At 47.6% G+C, this 7179-nt stretch overlaps 1 long non-coding RNA gene across 1 annotated transcript; it reads left to right on the top strand.

Annotated features, from left to right (window-relative positions):
* The first annotated feature begins 486 nt into the window (after window positions 1-486).
* On the top strand, window positions 487-2166 carry LOC145090456 (uncharacterized). Its single transcript, XR_013701586.1, has 3 exons — window positions 487-559; window positions 1369-1448; window positions 2084-2166. It is a non-coding gene; the product is annotated as an uncharacterized LOC145090456 (long non-coding RNA).
* Window positions 2167-7179: the final 5013 nt, after the last annotated feature.

Here is a 7179-nt window from a genome sequence, read left to right as displayed (position 1 = left end):
TTAGTCTTAACTATTGGTGAGAAGGTCTCATCATAGTCAATCCTTGGGGTTTGTGTAAAGCCCTTCGAAACCAGTCGAGCCTTAAAAGTGTGTACCTTTCCGTCCATGTCGGTCTTCTTCTTGAAGATCCATTTCCACCTAACTGTCTTATGGCCTTGTAACACCCCAAAGTTTGGAAAGTCAAGAAAAGAAAGAAGACCTCAATTTTAAGGAGAGACTCGGCGAGTCCATGGAGGGACTTGACGAGTTCGAGCGGGATCCGGGTCGAGGTGTGAGCGACCGACTCGGCGAGTCGGCCAAGGAGACTCGACGAGTTGGGTCTGATCGAGGAAAACCCTAAATCCGGGACTTGGAGCCTATTTAAGCGTCTCATTCTCTTTCCTAGGGTTCCTTTACTGCCTCTCTACCCCAGAACACCAAACCCTAGCCGCCATATCCGTTTTTGAGCTAGATCTTGCTTTGAAGAATGCACTAAAGCTTGGATGAGGAAGAAAGACCTTGGAGGTGCAAGAAGGGACTGTAGATCTGGGATTGTGGAGTCATTTCAGACCAATTGGAGGTAATAAGCTGTTGCTTGGACTCCCTTTGCATCTAGATCTATTCTTATGTGTGAGTTTGGTCACTATTGGTATGATATGTAACCAATTCGAGTTGGAGGTTCAGATCTGAGATTGCTACCTCAGATCCATGTTGGTTTTGGTCTTGAATCCCCTAAAGTATCATCCCTTGGTATGTTGAAGAAGTATGTTTGCCATAAACCCTAGTTTAGTGTGTATTGAGCATAGATCTCTCAATCTACACGTAAAGTTTGCCACTTTACGTGGGGAATAGGCCCTAGAAGTATGGATCTATGAGTTGGAAGTTCTGTTTGGCTCGAAAAGCCACTGCATGGATTGAGGACTGAATAGACTCGGCGAGTCCTTCGAGTGGACTCGGCGAGTAGCTTGAAGATGAGGAGGAACTCGACGAGTAGGATGAACAGCTCGTCGAGTCGGTTGAAGTTAGGCATGGACTCGGCGAGTTGGGCGAGCAACTCGAAGAGTTGGTTGAAGATTGTCTTGGACTCGGCGAGTCTGTTCTTGGACTCGGCGAGTCAGATTGCGAAACCCTAAACCCTTTGAGTTGAGACTCGAATCAGTGAGTCGAGTGGTGACTCAGCGAGTTGGTAAGGACAGGACTTGGAACTAGTTGGACTCGGCGAGTCATGGACTGACTCGGCGAGTCGGGTCGCGAATAAGAAAGACCTTGAGCTTATGAGCTCGGCGAGTCTTTAGGAAGACTCGGCGAGTAGGGTTGACCTGGAAGGTTGACTTTGTCCAGAGTTGACTTAGTTGACTGTCAGACTAAGTGTTATATGTATATTGATAGCTCGGAGAGCTAGAGGAGCAGCGGTTCAGGGGATTGTCGAGTAGCAGCCAGAGGTTTATCAGCAGGGCTCAGCAGTTCAGGTGAGTTTCCTTCCAGTAGGAACGGGTCTAAGGCCACAATGCCAGACCGTTTAGCTAGCAGTAGTATCCGGATTTTGATCCGATGCAGTAGTTAGCATGTTTGATGCCTTCGTGGCTCAGACATGATTTATGTGTGTTCATGCTAGTGATATGTTTATGCTATGTTCAGTCAGCTTCGGACTTCGGTCCGATGTAGGGGACAAGGTCCCAGTCAGCTTCGGATTTCGGTCCGATGTCAGCTTCGGACTTTGGTCCGATGTACGGGACAAGGTCCCAGTCAGCTTCGGACTTCGGTTTGATTTAGGGGACAAGGTCCCAGTCAGCTTCGGACTTCGGTCCAATGTCAGCTTCGGACTTCGGTCCGATGGAGGGGGCAAGGCCCCAGTCAGTTAGCTTCGGACTTCGGTCTGATGGAGGGGACAAGGTCCCAGTTAGTTAGCTTCGGACTCCGGTCCGATGGAGGGGGCAAGGCCCCAGTCAGTTAGCTTCGGACTTCGGTCCGATGTCAGCTTCGGAATTCGGTTCGATGGAGGGGGCAAGGCCCCCGTATGTGCTTGATATGTTATTGTATGGTATGTGGTAGATTGGGGGAGCTCACTAAGCTTCGTGCTTACGGTTTTCAGTTTTGGTTTCAGGTACTCGGTTTTCAAAAGAGGAGCTCGGGAAGATTGCAGAGCACACACCATAGTCAGTTAGCCTGGGAATGTTTGACTCTGATAATGATATTATGTTTTGAATTTAATACTCGAAAGTTATGTTTGATTTATGATATGTTTTATAAATCCAGTTTTAGTAATGTTTTTAAAGAAATTTTTGGGTCGTATTTTTGGGTCGTTTCAAGTTGGTATCAGAGCCTTGGTTTGAGGGATTCGGGCGCACTCATGAGTGTGTCTGAACTCAAACTAAGGAAGTGGTATATAGTTTTCAAAAGAAAAATCATAATTACAAAAGAATTTTGAGAAAAGAAAACAATTTTAGAAAAAGCAAAAAGAGTTTTGAAAAGAGAAAAGGGTGTGGTGCATGCAATCAGCCGAGCTCAAGTAAGTACTCCTAATTTACCCATACAAGTTATATTATGATTATCAATATCAGTTTCAGTATCAGTTTCAGTTTCAGTTTCAGTTCCAGCTTCAGTAGAACAGCACGCTAGAATAGGACTAAGGATCTAGGATGATGCCTTATGTGCCTGCTTTATGTGTTCAGCTTTATGAGAATTGCATGCTAGTATTGAGTAGACAACAGTAGGATAGCCTGTTTAGGTTATGCCTGGTAGCGCGAGCTTAGCATTGTATGCTAGTGCAGTTTCCTGTTATGAGAATAGTTTTGCATGAGTACGTTTCCTTTATCCGAATGCTGCTTGCTTTGTGCTTTGTGGGACTCTGAGTGATGGGAGTTAGCCATTAGGTGAATACATCACATCACATATGATCAGGGTTGAATAATCTCAGAGTGCTGGATTTGGCCCTACTGCGCAGCTCTTGTCTGAGTCCAACCGTTGTACGGACGATTCTTTTACTTGAAGGATTATCTGAGCCTCGTCACATGTGATGGTATTCAGGTGGTGACTAATTGGCATTACTAGGAGGCCTTCAGCAGTTGAGGACTGTTTGGGTAGAGTCAGAGGTTCCCTAGGGCAAGCCTAGGATGAGAGTAGCAGAGATCAGTAGAAGAGTAAAGGGGACTTGGTGGAGTTGAGGTAACTCTTGAGGAAAGTACGGATAGATGTGGAAGGTAGTAGGGGCCCATACTACTGAAAGCAGAGGATCTGTACTCGATTCAAGAGGGGCCGAGGCAAAACAAAGGAACTAGTAGAGTATGTGAGAGATCCCTCAGCAGTAGTGTGTAAATTGATCAGGAATTGTTATATTTTCAGCATGGTGACGTTACGCGAGATACCAGTTAGCAGTTCAGGTGTCGAGGAGGGGTCTGGCTCGGGCTTCAGAGCCGGGCAGCTTGATGATCAGATGAGGGATTTCATTTCCGCAGAGATTATGCGCAACATCATTGATCAGACTCCAGTGATTTTCGGTTCAGTTAGAGAGGCCATTGTGGAGCTCATGGACAGTCATCTTGAGGCCTTTAAGGCCGGGTTAGATTCAGGACAGATTGGGGCTCGTCTAGGTCCCGAATCTTATGGAGTTCAGGGATCCATCAGGGAGGGAGATCCCATTTCTAGTTCCTGCCATCAGGGGGCAGGGGTGAGTGGGGCATTCTGTCTCCAAGAGAGACCATTGCATGATTGGATAGTTGAGGAAGTTTCGCGATCCATTCGCCAGGATCTGCCCGACATGGTCGTTAGGATCACTGACAGATTGATAGCGAGGCTTCAGGATCAGACATCTGTTGTTCAGTCAGCAGGCATTGCCGTTGGGGTAATGCAGGAGCGAGAGTCGGGCAGGAAGTCGGAAGGGAAGAGGAAAATGGATGAGACTCAGGTAGCCACAGGTTCGGGTAAGAGGCTCAAGGGTTCAGATTTGAGGACGAGGAACTATCAGAGCCGCAGTCGATGCGGGAAGTGCAGAAGGACGCACATGGGTGTGTGTAGGCGTAGAAGTGGTGGCGATGCTGGGTGTTTCAAGTGCGGCCAGATTGGTCATTTCAGCAGAGACTGTGTTGTTACCATCGCCCAGGGACCTGATCCGTTATGTTTCCATTACAGTCAGAGGGGCCACAAGAAGGCCCACTGTCCGAGTTTGTATCCAGCAGGGCAGGTGCCAGCTCCTGCCCTTGGGACTTCAAGTACCGCCAGCAGTTGTCGAGGCCGGGCAAGGGTGCCTACGGCTCAGAGCCGAGTTTTCCGGTAGATTTCAGCAGGGATTCGAACAGCATTGAGTAATGAAGGTACGTAACTTTTGCTTTTCTGTCAGCTTATGTCATGGTTATATGGTTATGGTTCTGCATCAATTTGTGGTATAAGTGTTGTGTTATAGTGTGGCTTGCTTGTGATTATGTTATATGCCATTTGCATACCTCGGATAATTGGTTGGTAGTTAGGGGATGTGCTCTTATGGAGAAGGTTTCGGAGGATGCAGTAACTGTTGCATGGTTGGGAGAGATTTGGTTCGTTTCGCTAGTTCGGAGTGGTTAGTGATTTGGATGGATTGGTCAAATTCCTACCTGGCGGGCTTGGGTTCCCCAGTAGATGTTTTGGAATGGTAGTGAAGATCAGGATCTCTTTTGAGTGTGAAGCAGCAAGGGGTAAGCAGGATCGAAGTGGGCGAGAACCCTCCGGGTATACATGGATAAGAGTCACGTAGACCCAGAATGAGTGCGTAGCCTCTGAGAAGAAATGGTAGTAGCACAGTGATGGATGGATTGAGAAGTTCAGAATTGGGAGTTCGAGAACTTTTCCCAGCGGTTAGTTCCTGTAATCGAGATGGTTAGAAGCTGGTTGGGAATCCAGGATTGGAGGACCACCTGTCGGACTCAAGTGAGTCGGAATGAGGATCCTGAGAACGGGTAACAAGAGATGTTTTCGTATTAGTAGCCAGTGTCTGAGGCAGCATGCAGGTTGCATAGATTCAGGAGTTGGGAGGTTGGAAACTTCCCAACAATAGCTTCTTGTATCCGGATTAGTAGACGGTGGGTTTGGGAACCAAGCCGAAGAATTCCTCGACGAAGCGCTAAGTATATCAAGGATATAAGATGTCGAGGATGATGCAGAATTCAAAGACTGAGGGCTGGTTTGAGAAATCGAGATGAGGAATCACTAGCGGGACTAGGGATAGTCAGGATGTCCTCGGGATAGAGTAGTAGTAGTGTTGTAAGTCTGCGGGGGTAGCCGTATCATTCACTAGCAATCAGATAGTAGTAGTAGTGTTGTAAGTCTGCGGGGGGTAGCCGTAGCATTCACTAGCGGTCAGATAGTAGTAGTAGTGTTGTAAGTCTGCGGGGGTAGCCGTAGCATTCACTAGCAGTCAGATAGTAGTAGTGGTGTTTTAAGTCTGCGGGGGTGGCCGTAGCATTCACTAGTAGCCAGATAGTACTAGAGAGTTGTAAGTCCACGAGCGTAGTCGCAGCCTTTATCAAATTGGTAGGTGGCATGAGCGCGTGTTGGACGTGGGAAAGTAGTAGTACCCACCAGTTCTAGTGCAGCAGCGAGGATATGGGAATCCACAGGTTAGATTTCGGATTTCCCAAATGGTTCAGTTATGGCTAAGTCAGCAATTTCGGCTATAGATCGTTACATCAATTATGAGATCAGAGTAGCAGTGGACCGTTGGGGTTCGGGTATGTTAAGGGCTACCGTCAGTTTGGGAGCCATCATGTTGTTAGTCGTGGAATTGATGATGTCAGGATGTGACGTATGGACCCGATTGGTTGGATCGGAAAATTGTTAGAGCCGCAGTGACAGGATAACTAGTGGAAATGAGCTCCAGAGAAAGATTTTGTTTAGAAGTCATGGGAACGACTGAGTGATGAGTCCTTCGACTCTACGGTTGAGCTGGAACTCAGTATTTCAGTCAGATCAGTCTTTCAGGGCGTTCAGCGTTTCAGTCGGTTCAGTGTTTTCAGGCAGCTCAGTGTTTCAGCCAGTTTAGTGTTTCAGGCCGTTCAGCGTTTCAGTCGGTTCAGCGTTTCAGGCAGCTTAGAGTTTCAGGCATGTTCAGTACTGCAGGCAGTTCAGTGTTTGGAAGGTTTCAGAGTTTTGGGACAGTATTCGTATTTGTGTTGGAATGCAAGTGCTGACGGTATAGTTGGTTGATTTGGAAATGGCAAGTCCCTCTCAGCAGGATCAGTTGAGCCTTTTGCCGAGTATAAGTGATCTGTAAGGATAGCTAGGCAGGTAGCTTTTCATTCAGGAGGGAAGGCTCGAGTTAGTAGGAGATGAGTAATCAGGTGGGATAAAAGCGAGCTGGTTCCAGCAGCATCGTTTCAGTATGAGCGGCAGAATGGATAGAACAGTTATAGATAGTCGATGTATCTTCAGGAGTCGCTGGAAGAGACTAGGAGTTTGCGATGGAGTGTAGTGACCGGTAGGAGTCCGGTAACTCAGATATCGGGAGATTGGTTAGACCAGAATAGTCTCAGTGCATCCGGTAGGCGGATGGGAGGCAGCAGGATTTTCAGTCGGAGGAAGTAACGTTGAGGAAATTATGGAAAAGAGAAGGATCCAGTATGTTCCAACGGTAATGATCGGCATGGTGAGTGGCTGGAGTGTCGGACAGAAGGGTGTTAGTTTTCCAGATAGAGAGTTGGGGGCAGTTCGCAGGACAGTTGGTCATAGCAAACTTCGAGGACGAAGTTTAGTTTAAGTGGGGGAGAGTTGTAACACCCCAAAGTTTGGAAAGTCAAGAAAAGAAAGAAGACCTCAGTTTTAAGGAGAGACTCGGCGAGTCCATGGAGGGACTCGGCGAGTCCGAGCGGGATCCGGGTCGAGGTGTGAGCGACCGACTCGGCGAGTCGGCCAAGGAGACTCGACGAGTTGGGTCTGATCGAGGAAAACCCTAAATCCGGGACTTGGAGCCTATTTAAGCGTCTCATTCTCTTTCCTAGGGTTCCTTTACTGCCTCTCTACCCCAGAACACCAAACCCTAGCCGCCATATCCGTTTTTGAGCTAGATCTTGCTTTGAAGAATGCACTAAAGCTTGGATGAGGAAGAAAGACCTTGGAGGTGCAAGAAGGGACTGTGGATCTGGGATTGTGGAGTCATTTCAGACCAATTGGAGGTAATCAGCTGTTGCTTGGACTCCCTTTGCATCTAGATCTATTCTTATGTGTGAGTTTTGG

Source organism: Lactuca serriola, chromosome 2, assembly GCF_051521515.1.
Source record: "Lactuca serriola cultivar US96UC23 chromosome 2, Lser_US96UC23_V15, whole genome shotgun sequence".
Lineage (NCBI taxonomy): Eukaryota > Viridiplantae > Streptophyta > Magnoliopsida > Asterales > Asteraceae > Lactuca > Lactuca serriola.
This window is presented reverse-complemented; position numbering and strand designations above follow the sequence as displayed.